The sequence below is a fragment of the Sapajus apella genome, unplaced genomic scaffold (assembly GCF_009761245.1).
Source record: "Sapajus apella isolate SASKATOON/1434 unplaced genomic scaffold, GSC_monkey_1.0 scaffold250, whole genome shotgun sequence".
Taxonomy (NCBI): Eukaryota; Metazoa; Chordata; class Mammalia; order Primates; family Cebidae; genus Sapajus; species Sapajus apella.
This window is the reverse complement of record NW_022437190.1, coordinates 188917-209652: the sequence shown is the minus strand read 5'-3', so window position 1 is coordinate 209652 and position 20736 is coordinate 188917.

Sequence of the window (20736 nt, the reverse complement as noted above, 5' to 3'; positions counted from 1 at the left end):
CTAACTCCTCCATGCCTACAAATCTAAGAACATCTATGAGCAGCAACACCATCCAGTAACACATCACCTCATCAAGTAAATTAAATAAAACACCAGTAATCAATCCTGGAGAAACAGAGATATATGACCTTTCAGACAGAGTATTCAAAATAGCTGTGTTGAGAAAACACAAAGAAATTTAAGATAACACCAAGAAGAAATTCAGATTTCTGCCAGATAAATTTAACAAAGAGATTGAAATAATTAAAAAGAACCAAGCAGAAATTCTGGAGCAAATAATTGCAGTTGTCATAGTGAAGAACACAATATAATCTTTTAATAGCATAATTGATCACACAGAAGAAAGAATTAGCCTGAAGACAGGCTCTTTGAAAATACACAGAGGAGAACAACAACAACAACAGTGAAGTATGCCTACAGAATCTAGAAAATAGACTAAAAGGGTAATTCTAAGAATTACTGGCCTTAAAGAGGAAGGAGAGAAAAATATAGAAATAGAAAGTTTATTCAAAGGGATAGTAATAGAGAACGTTTTTTTCAAAGTGATAAGAACAGAGAACTTCTCTTAAGAACTTAGAGCAAAGATATTAGTATCAACAAGAAGGTTATACATCAAGCAACTTTAACCCAAAGAAGACTACCTCAGGCATTTAATAATCAAACTTCCAAAGTTTAAAAAAAAAAGGATTCTAAAAGCAGCAAGAGAAAAGAAGCAAATAATGAGGGAGCTCCAATACATCTGGCAGCAGACTTTTCAGTGGAAATTTTACATGCAAAAGAAAGTGGCATTACATGTTTAAAGTGTTGAGGGAAACAACTTTTACCCTAGTATATCTGGTGAAAATATTCTTCAGACACGAAGAAGGAATAAAGACTTTCCCAAACAAACAAAACTTGAAATGCTTTATCAACAGCAGACCTGTCCTATAAGAAGTGCTAAAGACAGTACTTCAATCAGAAATAAAAAGACATTAATGAGAAATAAGTAATTACATGAAGGTACAAAACTCACTGGTAATAGTAAATACACAGAAAAACAGAATTATAACACTGCAAGTGTATTTTGTACACTACTCTTATCCTAAGTAGAAAGACTAAGCAATGAACCAATAAAAAATGAAAACTACAACAACTTTTCAAGACATAGTTAAGACAAAAAGATATTAATAGAAACAAGAAAGAGTTAAAAAGTGAAGGGATGAAGTTAAGGCATAGAATTTTTTTTTCTGTTTTGTTTGTTTATGCAAACTGTGGTAAGTTATTATCAGTTTAAAATAATGGGTTATAAGAGAGTATTTGCAAGCCTCATGGTAACTTCAAACAAAAAAACACACAAGCAATGCAAAAAAAAAAAAAAAAAAAAAGAAAAGAGAAGAAAGAAAAGGAAGAGAGAAAATCCTATCACCAGAGAAAATTACCTTCACTAAAGGAAAGAAAGAAGGAAGAAAAGGCCACAGATAATCAGAAGACAATAAAATGGAGGAGTTATTAGTTCTTACTTATTAATAACACATTAAATGTAACTAGACTAAACTCTCCAATTGAAAGAGACGTAGACCGGCTGAATAGATGAAAAAACAAGACCTATTGATCTGCTGTCTATAAGAAACACATTTCACCTATAAAGACACCAAAGGACTGAAAATAAAGGGATGGAAAATGAGATTTCAATTCAATGGAAACCAGAAAAGAGCAAGAGTAGATAGAGTTATACCAGAAAAAATAGATTTCAAGACAAAAACTGAAGAGAAAAAGAAAGTTACTATATGGGGACAAAGTGTTCAATTCAGCAAAAGGATATAACAATTTAAAATATATATACACCCAACATGGGAGTACTCAGATATATAAAGTAAATATTATTAGCACTGAAAGGAGAGAGAAGCTCTAATACAATCATAACTGGAAACTTCAGCATCCCATTTTCAGCATTGGACAGATCATCCAGACAGAAAATCAACAAAGAAACATCAGACTTAATCTGCACTATAGACTAAATAGATCTAAAAGATATTTACAGAACATTTCATCCAACATAGTAATTACAAAATTAAAAAAACTGAAATAATACTAAGCATCTTCTCTGTCCACTATGGCATAAAACCAGAAATCAATAACAAGAGGAATCTTGGAAACTATATAATACATGCAAATTAAGCCATGTGCCCCTTAATGACTAGTGGGCCAATGGAAAAATTAAGAAAATGTAAAAATTTCTTGCAACATGATAATAGAAACACAACATACCAAAACCTGTGGAATACAGCAAAAGCAGTACTATGAGGGAAGTTTATGTGCCTACATCAAAAAAAAGAGAGAAAACTTCAAGTAGACAATCTAGTGGTACATTATAAAGTAGAAAAGCAAGAGCAAACCAACCTCAACATTAGGAAAAAAGTAATAATAGGGCATGGAACAAAGATGGTCCAATAGAGGTAGCTCTGCTCTACAACTCTCACTGAGAAGGTTGGTGTATTAGTCTGCTTTCATGCTACTGATAAAGACCTACACAAGACCAGGAAGAAAAAGAGGTTTAATTGGACTTAACAGTTCTACATGGCAAGGAGGCCTTAGAATCATGGCAGGAGGGAACAGGCACTTCTTACATGGCAGCGTCAAGAGAAAAATGAGGAATAAGCAAAAGCAGAAACCCCTGATAAACCCATCAGATCTAATGAGACTTATTCACTATCACGAGAATAGTACAGGAAAGACTGAACCCTGTGATACAATTACTTCCCCCTGGGTTCCTTCCAGAACAGGTGGGAATTCCGGGAGATACAATTCAAGTTGAGATTTGGGTGGGGACACAGCCAAACCATATCATCCCACCCCTGACCCCTCCAAATCTCATGTCTTCACATTTCAAAACTAATTATGCTTTCCAAACAGTCCCCCAAGGTCTTAACTCATTTCAGCATTAACCCAAAAGTTCACAGTCCAAAGTCTCATCTGAGACAAGGCAAGTCCCTTCTGCCTATAAACCTGCAAAGTCAAAAGCAAGCTATTTACTTCCTAGACACAATGGGGGTACAGGTATTGGGTAAATACAGCCATTCCAAATGGGAGAAATTGACCAAAACAGAGGGGTTACAGGGTCCACACAAGTCCAACATCCAGGGGGGCAGTCAAATTTTAAAGCTCCAAAGTTATCTCCTTTGACTCTAAATCCCAGATCCAGGTTTTGCTGATGCAAGAGGTAGATTCTCTTGGTCTTGGGCAGCTCTGCCCCCGTGGCTTTGCAGGGTACAGCTCCCCTCCTGGCTGCTTTCATGGGCTGGCATTGAGTGTGTTTTTTTCAGGTGTACAGTGCAAACTGTCAGTGGATCTATTATTCTGGGGCCTACAGGATGGTGGCCCTCTTCTGACAGCTCCATTACACAGTGCCCCAGTAGGGACTCTGTGTGGGGGCTTTAAACCCACATTTCCCTTTCATACTGCCCTAGCAGAGGTTCTCCATGAGGGCCCCACCCCTGCAGCAAATTTCTGCCTGGGCATCCAGGTATTTCTAGACATCTTCTAAAATCTAGGCAGAGATTCTCAAACCTCAGTTGTTGATTTCTGTGCACCTGCTGGCTCAACACCACATGGAAGCTAACAAGGCTTGGGCTTGCACCCTCTGAAGCCATAGCCTGATCTCTACGTTGACCCCTTTCAGCCATGGCTGGAGCAGCTGGGACATAGGACACCAAGTCCCTAGGCTGCACACAACATGGGAACCATGTGGCTGGCCCATGAAACCACTTTTTTTCTCTTAGTTTTCCAGGCCTGTGATGGCAGGGTCTGCCAGGAAGGTCTCTGACATGGCCTGGAGACATTTCCCCATGGTCTTGGAGATTAACATTAGGCTACATGCTACGCAAATTTCTGCAGCCAGCTTGAATATCTTCTCAAAAATGGGCTTTTCTATCACATAATCAGGCTACAAATTTTTCAAATTTTTATGCTATGCTTCCCTTACAAAACTGAATGCTTTAACAGCACCCAAGTCACTTGTTGAATGCTTTGCTGCTTAGAAATTTCTTCTACCTTATACCCTAAATCATCTCTCAAGTTCAAAGTTCCACAAATCTCAAGGGAGGGGTCAAATGCCTCCAGTTTCTTTGCTAAAACATAACAAGAGTCACCTTTACTCCAGTTCCCAACAAGTTCTTCATCTACATTCTGACACCTCAGCCTGGATCTTATTGTTCATATTGCTGTCAGCATTTTGGGAAAAGCCATTCAACAAGTTTCTAGGAGGTTCCAATCTTTCCCACATTTTTCTGTCTTTTTTCTGAGCCCTCCAAATGGTTTCAGCCTCTGCTGTTACCCAGTTTCAAAGTCACTCCCACATTTTTGGGTGTCTTGTCAGCAATGCCCCACTCCACCGGCACCAATTTACTGTACTAGTTTGTTTTCACACTGCTGTTAAAGATATGCCTGAGACTGGGAAGAAAAAGAGGCTTAATTGGACTTACAGTTCCACATGGCTAGGGAGGCCAAAGAATAGTGGCAGGAGGTGAAAAGCACTTTTTACATGGTGGTGGCAAGAGAAAAATGAGAAAAAAGCAAAAGTGGAACCTCCTGATAAACCCATCAGATCTTGTGAGACTTAATCACTATCATGAGAATAGCATGGAAAAGACCAGCCCCCATGATTCAATTACCTCCCCCTGGGTGCTCCCACAATATGTGGGAATTCTGGGAGATATAATTCAAATTGAGATTTGGCTGGGGACACAGCTAAACCATATCAGATGGAAACTGTGGGTGAACTCTGTATCTTGAATTGAGGAATTAAAATTCTCTTATTGAAACTGTGTTAGTGGAGGGGAGGCAAAAACAGGGTGGAAGCAAGACACCACCAGGAGCTACACATGCAAAGGGAGTTCCCTCCTCCAGCCAATGGAGACGGTGAGGGGCTGTGCTTTCCCTCCCTGAAAACCAGGCTTTTTCTATGGATCCTTGCAATCTACAGATCAGGAAGTCCCCTCCCAAGCACATGCTACCAAAGCCTTGGATTCCAAGCACAAAGCTATGCAGAATCATGGCAGCTGCTTGGATGGGTGGCCACTTTGAACAGGCACTGAGACACAGGAGTGTTAGCATACTCCGGCTCTCAGAAATTCCGTGAGGAAGATATCCGTCCACTCTCATAAGGAAGCGACTGAAGCCAGGGAGCCAAGTGACCTTGCTTTCATGAAACTCCACAAGCCAAAACCCACTAGCTTGGAATGCCCCCCTAGCCAGCACTGCCAACTAGAAACTGCTTAAGAAGAATGAGTTCCCCAGGGAGGGGGCAGCTACCACTATTGTGGCTCCAGTCACTGCTTTCCTTTGCCATTGGCAGCAGTGAGAAGGGGCAGGACCCAGATCCGCTTTTCCTCACTGAGTGGGGCCTCTCTGTGGAAATCTAAGTATCTTCAGCCAAGGATTTATGGACGGAACACAGGCAACTCTGAGATGAGCCCCTAGGAAGAGGGGCAATTGCAGTATCATGGATCAATGATTTTAGTTTTTCTACCTGCTGGCTCTGGAGAGTCAGGGCAGCCCAGATGAGGGTGATTCTCCCCAGTTCATTACACCCACCCTGTCAAGAATCAGACACACTGATTATTTAAATGGGTCTTTGATCCTGTTCCTCCTCTCTGAGTGAGATCTCCCAATAGGAGTCTCCAGAACACCTCATACAGGAGCGTTTAGCTGGCATCAGGCCAGTGCTCCTCTGGGACAGAGCTCCCACAGGAAGGAGCAGGCTGATATCTTTGCTAGTCTGCAGCCTTCACTGGCAATATCTCCAGGGATGGGAGAGACCCAGGTGAATAGGAGTTGAAGTAAACCCCAGGTAAACTGCTGGAGTAAACTGCAGCAGCCCTACAGAACAGAGGCCTGACTGCTAAAAGAAAAACAAACAGAATGCAACAACATTAACAAAAAAGCCATTGCAAAAACCCTGTCCCCAAATCAGCAGCCTCAAAGATCAAAGGCTTTTGATGAAAGCCTTTGATAAAAAGGCTTGACCATGAAAAAGAATCATTGCAAAAATGATGAGGACTCAAAAAACCAGAGCGCCTCTTCTCCTCCAAAAGGCAGCAACATGTCTCCAGCAAGGGCACAGAACTGGGCTGAGACTGAGACGGATGAATTGACAGAGTAGCAGGCTTCAGAAGATGGGCAAGATGAAATTTGCTGAGCTAAAGGATTATGTTCTAATGCACTGCAAAGAAGCTAAGCACCATGATAAAACATTACAGAAGCTGTTAATCAGAATAACCAGTTTGGAGAGGAACATAAATCACCTGATGGAGCTGAAAGGCACAACATGAGAACTTCATAATGCAAACACAAGTATCAATAGCTGAATAGACCAAGTGAAAGAAAGAATCAGAGCTTGAAGACTATCTTGCTGCAATAAGGCAGAAAGATAAGATTAGAGAAAAAAGAATGAAAAGGAATTAACAAAACCTCTGAGAACTATGGGACTGATGTTAAAAGACTGAACCTATGAATGACAGGGATACTTGATAGAGATGGGGAGAATGGAACCAAGTTGGAAAACACATTTCAGGATATTATCGAGGAGAACTTCCCTATCCTGGTAAGAAAGGCTATCATTCAAATTCAGGAAATCTAGAGAATGCCAGTAAAATACTCCATGACATCAACCCCAAGACACACAGTTATCAGATTCTCCAAGATTGAAATGAAGGAAAAATGTTAAGTCTAGTCAGAGAGAAGGGCCAGGTCACCTATAAAGGGAAGCTCATCAGACTAACAGCAGACCTCTCAGCAGATACCCTACAAGCCAGGAGAGATTGGGGGCCAATATTCAATGTTCTTAAAGCAAGAATTTTCAACCTAGAATTTCATACCCTGCTAAACTAAGCTTCATAAGTGAAAGATAAATAAAATATTTTTCAGACAAGCAAATGCTGAGGGAATTTGTCACCACCAGGCCTGCTTTGCAAGTGCTCCTGAAGGAAGCACTAAATATGGAAAAGAAACACCATTGCCAGCCACTACAAAGAAACACACTGAAATACACAGATCAGTGACACTATGAAGCAAACACATAAACAAGTCTGCAAAATAACTAACTAGCATCATGATGTCAGGATCAAATCCAAACATAACAATATTAATTTTAAATGTAAAAGGGCTAAATGCCCCAATTAAAAGACACAAAGTGGAGGCTACATAGTCAAAATCCTTCAGTGTGCTATATTTGAGAGACTTATATGCAAGGACACACACAGACTCAAAATAAAAGAATGGAGAAAAATTTACCAAGCAAATGGAAAACAGAAAATAGCAGGGGTTGCAATCCTAATTTCTGACAAAATAGACTTTAAACCAACAACAATCAAAAAAAGACAAAAAAAGGGCATTACTTATTGGTGAAGGGGTCAATTCAACAAGAAAATCTAACTGTACTAAATATATGTGTACCCAATACAGGAGCACCCAGATTCATGAAACAAGTTCTTAGTGACCTACAAAGAGACTTAGACACCCACACAATAATAGTGGAAGACTTTAACACTACACTGTCAATATTAGACAGATCTTTGAGACAGAAAATTAACAAAGATATTCAGACCTTGAACTCAGATCTGGACCAAGTTGACCTGATATCTACAAATCTTTCCATGCCAAAACAACAGAATACACATTCTTCTTGGTGCCACATGTCACTCTGAAGTTAATAACATAACTGGAAGTAAATCACTGCTTAGCAAATGCAAAATAACTGAAATCATAATGAACGGTCTCTCAGACCACAGCACAATCAATTAGAACTCAAGAGTAAGAAACTCACTCAAAATCGTACAACTACATGGCAATTGAACAATCTGCTCCTGACTGACTCCTGGATAAATAATGAAATTAAGGCAGAAATTAAGAAGTTATTTGAAACCAATGAAAACACAGAGACAATGTGCCAGAATCTCTGGGATGCAGCTAAAGCAGTGTTAAGAAGGAAATTTGTATCACTAAATGGCCACATCAAAAAGCTAGAAAGATCTGAAATTGACACTCTAGCACCACAACTAAAAGAACTAGAGGACCAAGAGCAAGCAAACCTCAAAGCTAGCAGAAGAGAAGAAGTAACCAAGATCAGAGAGGAGCTGAAGGAGATAAAGACACAGAAAAGCCCTCAAAAGAAATTGATGAATCCAGGAGCTGATTTTTTGAAAAAATTAATAAAATAGACTTTTAGCTAGACTAATAAAGAGGAAAAAATAATCAAATAGACACAATAAAAAAAGATAAAGGGGATATCATCACTTACCCCACAGAAATACAACCACCATCAGAGAATACTTTAAACAGCTCTATGCAAATAAACTAGAAAGTCTAGAATAAATGGATATATTCCTGGACATCTACACCCTCCCAAGACTGAACCAGGAAGAATTTGAATCCCTGGATAGACCAGTAACAAGTTCCAAAATTGAGGAAGTAACAAATAGCCTACCAGCCAAAAAAAGCCCAGGACCAGATGGATTTACAGCTGAATTCTACCAGAAATACAAAGAGGAGCTGATATCATTCCTTCTGAAACTTTTTTAAACAATTCAAAAAGAGGAATTCCTTCCCAACTCATTCTATGAGGCCAGAATCATAGTGATAACAAAACCAGGCAGAGATACAACAAAAAAGGAAAACTTCAGGCCAATATCCCTGATGAATGTCGATGTAAAAATTCCCAATAAAATACCGCAAACTGAATCCAGCAGCACATCAAAAAGTTTATCCACCACAATCAAGTAGCCTTAATTTCCAGGTTGCAAGACTGGTTCAACATATGTAAATCAATAAATGTTGATTTGTCACAAAAACAGACCTAAAGACAAAAAAGCACATGATTATCTCAATAGACACAGAATAAGCCTTCAATAAAATTCAACATCCTTCATGTTAAAAACTCTCAACAAACTAGGTATCTCAAAATAATGAGTTTGCTTATGGCAAACCCACAGCCAATATTGTACTGAATGGGCAAAAACTGGAAACATTCCCTTTGAAAACCAGCACAGAACAAGAATGCCCTCTCTCACAGCTCCTATTCAACATAGTATTGGAAGTTCTGGCCAGGGCAACCCAACGAGAGAAAGAAATAAAGAGTATTCAAATATGAAGGGAGGAGTCAAGACGTCTTTGTTTGCAGACGACATGATTGTATATCTAGAAAACACCATCGTTTCAGCTTGAAATCTTCTTAAACTGATAAAAAAACTTCGGCAAAGTCTCAGGATACAAAATTTGTGTGCTGAAGTCACAAGCATTCCTATATACTAAAAACAGGCAAGCAGAAAGCCAAATTATGAGTGAACTCTCATTCACAGTTGCTACAAAGATAGTAAAATACCTAGGAATACAGTTAACAAGGGAAATGAAGGACCTCTTCAAGGAGAACTGCAAACCTCTGGTCAAGGAATCAGGAAACAAACAAATGGAAAATATTTTATGATCAGGTATAGGAACAATCAATATCATAAAAATGGTCATACTGCCCAAAGTAATTTATTGATTCACTACTATTCCCATTAAAGTACCACTGATGTTCTTCACAGAATTAGAAAAAAAATGTTAAAATCATATGGAACCAAAATGTAGTTTGAGGTTTTCCATTTAAGTCTTTAATCCATTTTGAATTAATTTTTATATAAGGTGTGAGGAAGGGGTCCATTTTCAATTTTCTGCAAATGGATAGCCACTTTTCCCAGCACCATTTGTTAAATAGAGAATCCTTTCCCCATTGCTTCTTTTGGTCAGGATTGTCAAAGATTAGATGGTTGTAGATGTGTGATCTTATTTCTGAGCTCTCTATTCTGTTCCACTGGTTTATGTGTCTGTTTTTGTACCAGTACCATGCTGTTTTTGTTACTGTAGCATTATAGTATAGTTTGAAGTCTAGTAGGGTGATGCCTCCAGCTTTGTTCTTTTTGCTTAGGATTGTCTTGGCTATACAATCCTGGGGAAAGGATTCTCTATTTAACAAATGGTGCTGGGAAAAGTGGCTATCCATTTGCAGAAAATTGAAAATGGACCCCTTCCTCACACCTTATATAAAAATTAATTCAAAATGGATTAAAGACTTAAATGTAAAACCTCAAACTATAAAAACCCTAGAAGAAAATCTAGGCAATACAATTCAGGACATAGGCATGAGCAAATATTTCATGATGAAATCACCAAAAGCAATTGCAACAAAAGCAAAAATTGACAAATGGGATCTAACTAAACTAAAGAGCTCTTGCACAGCAAAACAAACTACCATCAGAGTGAACAGGGAACCTACAGAATGGGAGAAGTCTGCAATTTATTTATGTGACAAAGGTCTAATATCCAGAATCTACAAGGAACTCCAAAAATTTACAAGGAAAAAACCAACAACCCCATTAAAAAGTAGGCAAAGAACATGAGAAAACATTTCTCCAAAGAAGACATTCATGCAGCCAAAAAACAAATGAAAAAAAGCTCAACATCACTGATCCTTAGACAAATGCAAACAAAAACCACAGTGAGACATTGTCTCATGCCAGTCAGAATGGCCATTATTAAAAAGTCAAGAAACAACACATGCTGGTGAGGTTTTGAAGAAATAGGAACACTTTCACACAGTTGATGGAAATGTAAATTAGTTTAACCAATGTTAAATGGTGTGGCAATTCCTCAGAGATCTAGAACCAGAAATATCATTTGACACAGCAATCCCATTACTGAATATATACCCTAAGGAATATAAATCATTCTATTACAAAGATACATGCACATGTATGTTCATTGCAGCACTATTCACAATAGCAAGGACATGGAATCAACCCAAATGCCCATCAACGATAGACTGGATAAAGAAAATGTGGTACATATACACAATGGAATACTATGTGGCCATAAAAAGGAGCGAGATTATGTCTTTGCTGGGACATGGATCAAGATGGAAGCCATTATCCTCAGCAACATAATGCAATAGCAGAAAACCAAACACCACGTGTTCTCACTTATAAGTTGGAGCTGAACAGTGAGATCACATGGAGATGGGGAGGGGAGCAACATACACCGGGGTATTGGGTACCAGTCCCAACCCTGTATGTGGGTGCCCTTAGTCCCAGTGGTGATAAGGGATTGAGAAAAGGAAATAAAGACAGAGATACAAGCGTTGAATTTACAGCATGGGTGCAGGGGACCAACTCAAGTGTGGGAACCGCTTTGGCCCCGAGCTCTTGGCTCCAAACACTTTTATTATGTGCATAATGTCATTGATCTTATGGGCGTGTAAGGGGAGGGTGAAGGGGAAGGTAAGATAGTGGGGGTGGAGGGGAGAGCACTTGAGATCCTTCTAAGACATGCTAAACTAGTACTCTGAGTTTATCACCAATTGTTAACAGGGTGCATCAGAAGTATAGTGGGTGAGCAACCACCTGGTCTGACCACTCCCAGTGCATCAAGGGACTTTTATTCCTGAGCATTGAGGACACAGAGCAATTAAAATCACTCCATATTTCGAGAATCTAGGCAGAGCCTGAGGTGTTCCGTGATCTCTGCCCTGCAAGGCTTTTCTCCTCCTGGATCTTGTGAGCAGAGGTCACCTCCCTTCTCAGAGATCTTTGCACAAGCCCTTTTTATGAGACCCTCATGTAGTCTCCATGAGGTGCAGTTAATTAGAAATCAAGCAGCAACAGGAGGCCTAAGGTAATACTGCTCTGGCATTTATGGGACCAGAGCGGTACTGCCTGCTCTGCAACCACCCCGCAGCGTTCCCTGTTATTACTGTGCTCTCAGATGGTCTTTACCTTAGGCCTCTTGTTGTTGCTTGATTTCTAATTAACTGCACCAATAATATAGTTTAGTTTGGTGTATAAACTTCAGTGTACTCTGAGCCAAGCAAGCTTATAATTATTTAGCTAGAATTAACATAGGTCTCCCCTGGGCCATGTTGCCCCACACTGGGGCCTGTCAAGGGGCAGGGTGGGGATAGGGAGAGTATTAGGAAAAACAGCTAATGCATGCTGGGCTCAATACTTAGGTGATGGGTTGATAGGTGCAGTAAACCACCATGGTACATGTCTAACCTGTGTGACAAACCTGCACATATACCGCAGAACTAAAAATAAAAACTTGAGGAAAAAATGTAAAAAAAAGGAAAAGAAAAGTGATAATAAAGATTAGAGCAGAAATAAATGAAATTGAAATAAAGAAGATAACATGAAAGATTAATGAAACAAAAAGTTGTTTTGAAAAATTTAGACAAAATTCATAAACCTTTAAGCAGACTAAAAAAAAGAGAAGATCAAAATAAACAATAAGAAATGAAAAGGCAGACATTACAACTGATACTGCAGAAATTCAAAGGATCATTAGTGGCTACTATAAGCATCTATATGCAACAGGATGGAAAATCTAGAGGAAAGAAACAAATTCCTACTCACATACAATCTAATAAGATCATACCAGGAAGAAATCCAAAACTTGAACAGACCAATAACAACTGATGAGATTGAAGCCATAATAAAAGTCTCCCACTAAAGAGAAGCCCAGAATCTGATGGCTTCACTGCTGAAATCTACCAAATATTTAAAGAACTAATACTGATTCTACTCCAACTATTCTGAAAAATAGAGGAGGAGGGAATACTTCCAAACTAATTGTATGAGGCCAGTATTACACTGATACCAAAACCAGACAAAGGCACATCAAAAAAAAGAAAGTCACAGGCCAATATCACTGATGAATATTGATGGAACAATTCTCAACAAAATACTAGCAAATGAAATTCAACAATACATTAGGAAGATCATTCATTATGACCATGTGGGATTTATCTCTGGGATAAAAGGAGGGTTTGGCATATGGAAATCAATCAATGTGATACACCATATCCACAGAATGAAGGATAAAAACCATATGATCATTTCAATTGATGCTGAATATGCATTCCATAAAATTCAACATCGCTTCATGACAAAAACTCTCAAAAAACTGGGTATAGAAGGAACAAATCCCTACATAATGAAGGCCATATGTGACAGGTCCACAGCTAGTGTCATACTAAATGGTGAAAAACTGAAAGCCGTTCATCTATCTGGAAGATGACAAGGATGTCCACTGTCACCACTATTATTCGACATAGTACTGGAAGTCCTAGCTAGAGCAACCAAACAAGAGAAAGAAACAAAAGGCATCCAAATTGGAAAGGAGGAAGTCAAATCATTCTTGTTTGCAGGTGATACAATCTTATATTTTGAAATACCTATAGACTTCACCAAAATATTAGAACTGATAAACAAATTCAGTAAAGTTGTAGGATATGAAGTCAACCTACAAAAATCGGTAACATTTCTATATGCCAACAGCAAACAATCCAAAAAAGAAATAAAAAAGTAATCTCATTTACAATAGCCACAAATAAAATTAAATACCTAGGAACTAACTTAACCAAAAGAATGAAAGATCTTTATAATGAAAATTGTAAGACAGTGATGAAAGGAATTGAAGAGGACACCAAAAAATGGGAAGATATTTTAGGTTCATGGATTGAAAGAATCAATATGGCTAAAATTCCATACTACCCAAAGCAATCTACATATTCAAGGCAATCCATATCAAGATATCAATGACATTCTTTACAGAAATAGAAAAATGTTCTAAAATTTATATGGAATCACAAAAGAGCCAGAATAGCCAAAGCTATTCTAAAGCAAAAAGAATAAAACTGGAGGAATCACATTACCTGACTTCAAATTATATTACAGAGCTATAGTAACCAAAACAGCATCATACTGACATGAAAACAAACACAAAGACCAATGGAATAGAACAGAGAACCCAGAAACAAATCCACACACCTACAATGAACTCATTTTTGACAAAGGTACCAAGAACATACACTGGGGAAAAGAGTCTCTTCAATAAGCGGTGCTAAGAAAACTGGATAACCATATGCAAAAGAATGAAACTAGCCCCCTTCTCTCACCATATATAAAAATTAAATCAAAACATATTACAGACTTAAATATAAGACCTCAAACTATAAAACTTCTATAAGAAAACATTAGGGAAAATCTTCAGGATATTGGTTTGGGCAAAACTTTCTTGAGCAATACCCCACAAGCACAGGCAAATAAAGGATGAATGGACAAATGGGATCACATCAAGCTAAAAAGCTTCTGCACGGCAAAGAAAACAATAAAGTGAAGAGACAACCCACAAAAGGGGAGAGTGTATTTGCAAATTACCTCTCTGGCAGGGGATTAATTAACCAAAAATATGAGGAGTTTAAACAGCTGTATAGGAAAAAATCTAATAATCTGATCAAAAAATGGGCAAAAGATTTGAATAGATGTTTCTCAGAAACCACACATATGACTAACAGGCACATGAAAAGGTGCTCAACATCATTGATCACAAGAGAAATGCAAATCACAGCTACATTGAGATATCATCTCATACCAGTTAAAATGGCTTATATTAAAAAAACAGGCCATAAATGCTGGCGAGAAAGTGGTGAAAAGGGAACACTCCTACACTGTTGATGGGAATGCACATTAATACAACCATTATGGTGAACAGTTTGAAGGTTTCTCACAAAGCAAAAAATTGTGCTACAATACGATCCAGCAATCCCACTGCTGGGTATACACCGAAAAGAAAGAAAATCAGTATATTGCAGAGGTATTTGCACTCCCATGTTTGTTGCAGCACTGTTCACAATAGCTAAGATTTGGAAGCAACTTAAGTGGCCATCAACAGATTAATGGATAGAGAAAATGTGGCACATATATGTCATGGAGTACTATTCCACCATGATTCTGTACTTTGCAAGAACATGGATGGAACTGAACCTCATTATGTTAAGTGAAATAACTCAGGCACAGAAAAACAAACAACATGTTCTCACTTATTTGTGGGATCTAAAAGTCAAAACAATTGAAATCACTAACATAGAGAGTAGAAAGATGGTTACCAGAGGCTGGAAAGAGTAGTGGGGAGCTGGGGACGAGGTGGGGATGGTCAATAGACACACAAAAAAATTAGAAAGAATGAATAAGACATATTATTTGATAGCACAAGAGGGTGCCGATAGTCAATAATAACTTAATTGTACATTTTAAAATAACTAAAAGTGTGTAATTGGATTGCTTGTAAAACAAAATATAAATGTTTGAGGGGATGGATACCCTATGCTCCGTGATGTGATTATTACACATTGCATGCCCGTATCCAAACATGTCATGTACCCTACAAGCACATACACCTACTATGCACCCACAAAGATTTTAGAAAAATTTAAAAAGATCTGATACAAAAATAAAAAATACAGCATGATTGGTTATTTGCTTAGATATTTTGTTTTCCATATTTAAGAAAATTTTCTGTCTTAAGCTGTGTATGGTTTCCAATATGAACAAAGCAATTTGGTAAAGTACACTTTTGTGAAAAAAGATAGAAGCATTTGCTTTTTCTCCCTACTTGGTGTCTCTAAAATTTGGAAACTTTTCATAAGTGTTTCTATTTTTATAACAATTTGGTTATTGAATAAGTCCAATAATAATCTGCTTTCTCTTTTTAGCAGGATACAATTGGAAACATTGACTACATTACATTTGACTAAAATGTCATATTTGAAAATGTGCATAAAATGCCTGACTTCAATGATTCCCTACCTTACAGTGAGTGAGTAAATGTTGTCACTTCCTGGTGGGGCCAGGAACCTTAAAATTGTAGACAAAATGTAAAGTCAGCCTTGGTTTGCCTTCCTAGCCTAAAGAGTTATTTAAATCTGGGATTCCTATATGGTATTAGAGAAAATTATGTTTCTAAAGAAAAGCTATAATGTACTTATTATTAGATTGTAGCTCTGTGCATTGTTTTTGAGTTCTTGTTATTTAACTGTGGACTAGAATAGATCCTGAATTCTTTTAGATTCCTCCAATCCAACTTTCTTTTTCTTGAGACGGAGTTTTGCTCTTGTTTCCCAGGCTGGAGTGCAATGGCACGATCTCCGCTCACTGCAACCTCTGCCTCCCAAGCGATTCTCCTGCCTCAGCCTTTCAAGCAGCTGGGATTACAGGTGTGAACCACCACACCCGGCTAATTTTGTGTTTTTAGTAGAGAAGGGGTTTCACCATGTTGGTCAGGCTGGTCTTGAACTTCTGACCTCAAGTGATCCACCTGCCTCTGCCTCCCAAACTGCTGGGATCACAGGCTGAGCTGCTAGGCCCAGCCCAATCCAGCTTTCTTTTTTGTTTTCTAAAAACAAGAACTGCTCTGTTCCTGAACTCCAGTAAGCTGAAACTAGATGAATTTTAAGGAATAAGTCTCATGCTTGATGCTTGGGTCACAAAAAAGTTACCAAACCACCCAATTCCATAATTCCATCTACACACCAAGATAAGAAGTTGATGTTTCCATGCTGTCAACAGCTTTTCTGAAGGTTTCACAATAAGACTCTATGTCAGGCCGGGCGCGGTGGCTCACGCCTGTAATCCCAGCACTTTGGGAGGCCGAGACGGGTAGATCATGAGGTCAAGAGATCGAGACCATCTTGGTCAATATGGTGAAACCCCGTCTCTACCAAAAATACAAAAATTAGCTGGGCATGATGGTGCGTGCCTGTAGTCCCAGCTACTCGGGAGGCTGAGGCAGGAGAATTGCCTGAACCCAGGAGGCAGAGGTTGCGGTGAGCCGAGATCACGTCATTGCACTCCAGCCTGGGTAACAAAGAGTGAAACTTCGTCTCAAAAAAAAAAAAAGACTCTATGTCATAATGAGACTGTCACCCCTCTTAATGCCCACCTTTTTTGCTTGAGAAGATAATGGTTACTTGATTTATTCAATTCATTGTTTTAAGCCTGGGTTCATGGCTCAAAACCATCATGCAAACTCGGATTATCATATTAGTATGAATTTTACTTTGCATTTTCCCTTTTAAAACTTCTTATCTGTTACTTGTCAATTTTTTTTCAGAAGTACAATTCCTGGCAAAATAATACTGCCTTAAACACTTTGAGATAATAACAAAAAACTATGAAATAGACAAAATTAAACTTTATAATGGACTTCATCCATGTAGACAGCCTGAGAGTCATTTCCTTCAAAACTCCCTTGTTGCCCAAATGTTACTAAAAGGATTTTGATACTGTTAGCCTCCATTTACTCTCTCCAATGTGAGATTAGATTAGCAACCTAGAACAGGTTCATCCCAGCACTGGGGGACATCAAAACCTAACTACAAGCCGGGCGCTGTGACTCATGCCTGTAATTCCAGCACTTTCGGAGGCTGAGGCAGGATTACCTGAGGTTGGGAGTTTGAGACCAGCCTGATCAACATGGTGAAACCCCGTCTTTACTAAAAGTACAAAATTAGCCATGTGTGGTGGTGCATGCTTGTAATTCCAGCTACTTGGGAGGCTGGGGCAGGAGAATTGCTTGAACCCAGGAGGTGGAGGTTGCAGTGAGCCGAGATCATGCCATTACGCTCCAGCCTGGGCAACAAGAGTGAAATTCTGCCTCAAAAAGAAAAAAGAAAATCTAACTGCAGGATGATTAATCAATGATGCTTCTGGAGAAAGATCTTGATCAAAAGGGGAAAATTAGAAAATTCTCAGAATCAAAATGGAGTCACTAGGTTTTTTTTTTTTTTTTGCAAAAACCAAAACAAACCCTGACAAACAGAGCTAGGGAAGGCTGTGAAGAGAGAGTTCTCATGCATAAATGCCTGATAACAAAAATTATCACAAAAAACTGCAAAAAACACAAGGCCATCACGGCCATACACACAAAAAATACTTCTGCAAGAATATCTGTCCAGCAATTTCCTGTCCAAACTTGAATTGGCATCACTGCTGTTATTGATCTTTGTAGCCAAGAATAATTATATCAAAATAATCAGGTAATCCTCCTCATTTTTTCTTTAAAAGCCTTTGCCTTGGGCTGGGGTTGGGAGGGATAGCATTAGGAGAAATACCTAATGTAGATGACGGGTTGATGGGTGCAGCAAACCACCATGGCGCATGTATATCTATGTAACAAACCTGCACGTTCTGCACACATACCCCAGAACTTAAAAAAATATATATAAAACCTTTGTCTTTCTTCCCTGAACATGTACATAGTTAACAGTGGCATGTGTATTCTCATTGCAAAGCCTGATTCCTGAAGAAATGTCATTTTCTTCTAGAAAGCCTCTGTTATTTAGGTTGACACACATATCTATTTATTTTCTGGTTTTTCTACTTTTGGATTTTAAGGGGACATAACTGAATCAATGATAATTTTTGGGACATGGAATATTATCATTATTGGTACATGTATATACTTTATTTGGCTAGTTAGGCAGTCATTTATTCTAGCAATAATTAAACACTAGTGAGCCCACCTCTGTATCTTATCATTTCTATCATTTAGTCATTGTCACTAAACACTATATGACCCTTCTATAAGGCATTATTACATCTACTTTTGCCCTTTTGCAAGCTCTTTTTTATACCATATTACAGTCATTGTTGAAAACAGAAATTTGATATTCCTGTTTGCAATCTTCCTTATTACCCTATGTTCTATTTCCATAAATATTTTTTGGAAAGCAAGACTCACAGTCATGAATCACCCTTTGATCGGTAGAGATAGTCAAGGCAACAAGGAAAACATAAGTGGATCATATGAAACAAATTCCTGGAATTGGTACTTGACACAAACTTTGTCACAAGGCACAAAAAAAACGGAAATCCAATTACTAGAACCAGGCAAAAAAACCCAGAACATGATGAAATCAAAGCTAACCATTAGTCAGTAAGCGGCCTACAATGAATGAATTAGGCAATACTGCTGTATGAGTTTCCAAATGCAGAGCTTACATTTGTATTCAGCATGCCAGAATACTAAGGGGGAAATAATCTGAGATAAAGAACAAAACTGAGTTAATTAAAGTAAAGAGTACAGAGGAGTCAGAAGACACTGTGCTATGCGGTTTTGATGGGAAAAACTCAGATATGAGAGATGAAGAACTTTCAAAAATGACTAAGAAGTGATAGCTGAAGAAATTGAAACCATAGTTCTCACGCTCTAGCACAAAGGATAATTAAGTCTAGATGGCCATTCTCCCTCAACTGCAGCAGATGGCTGGACAATTAAAGGTATTCAATGATTAGGCTGGGCGCAGCGGCTCAAGCCTATAATCCTGGCACTTTGGGAGGCTGAGGCAGGGTGGATCACTTGAGGTCAGGAGTTTGAGACCAGCCTGGCCAACATGGTGAAACCCCGTCTCTGCTGAAAATACAAAAGTTAGCAGGGTGCAGCGGCACATGCCTGTAATCCCAGCTACTCAGAAGCTGAGATGGGAATAGCTTGAACCTGGAAGGCAGAGGTTGCAGTAAGCTGAAATCATGCCACTGCACTCCAACCTGGGCAACAGAGTGAGACTTTGTCTCAATAATAATAATAATTAATAATAATAATGATAATAATAAATAATTAAATAAAATAAAAAACAAATGCAGCTTTAAAAATATGTTTTATATTCTGTGAATTTACTGAATTCATTTATTAGTTCTAATGGCTTTTTTTTTGGTAAAGTCTCTAAAGTTTACTGTATATTCAAAAAAATATTATTCAGTGATTGGTTGAACCTAAGGAAAAGAAAAAGTTGAACTTGAGTCTGCTCAGTATTTCAAAGAGGCTGTGTATTGGACAAATTAAGAAGAGAGCAGAGATTCTGTCTTAGATGGTAGAAAACTGAGTAAGGAAAAGGCACGGGTTTGTTCCAGAATTCACATAATAACATCATACACTTACAATTTATATCTAGAGATTTTCAACACAGCAATACAGAAACTTACAGTTCACAATTAAAAACCTATCTGACTTTGACAAAATTAGTGACTTTATTCAGAAAAGGGACACAGTGAGATTACTAATAAGCCTCAAACCTATTCCAAAATCAAAACAAGTTTCAAAATCTGATACCACTTCCTTTATTTATTCCCCTTCTTTTTCTTATTCCCCATGAATATGCCCACATAAAAATGTCACAGATTTCTGGGCCGGGCGCGGTGGCTCAAGCCTGTAATCCCAGCACTTTGGGAGGCCGAGGCGGGTGGATCACGAGGTCAAGAGATCGAGACCATCCTGGTCAACATGGTGAAACCCTGTCTCTACTAAAAATACAAAAAAAAATAGCTGGGTGTGGTGGCGCGTGCCTGTAATCCCAGCTACTCAGGAGGTTGAGGCAGGAGAATTGCCTGAACCCAGGAGGCGGAGGTTGCGGTGAGCCGAGATCGCGCCATTGCACTCCAGCCTGGGTAACAAGAGCGAAACTCCGTCCCAAAAAAAAAAAAAAAAAAGATTTCTGAGTAAATTATCTGCTAACTTCCAGGTCCACTCAACTATTTTATTTCTTCAGCTTCCCCCAAGCCTGGCCCTTCTTGGAGGCTTTGGTCTGTACCATAATTGTTGTAAACCTTAAAGACGGAGCTGCTGCAGAGGCTTATGAACAGCAATTTATTTCACTGTTTTGGAGGCTGGGAAGTCTGCGGGCAGATTCAGTGTCTGATGAGAGTTCACTTCCAGGGTTATAGATTACCATCTTTTAGCTGTACTTCCCATGACAAAGGGATCAGACCGTCTCTCAGGGATCTCTTTCATGAGGGCAATAATCCCATTCATAAAGGCAGAGCCCTCACGACCTAATTATCTCCCAAAGGCCCTACCTGCTAATACCTTGGGGGTTAGGATTTCAACATACGAATT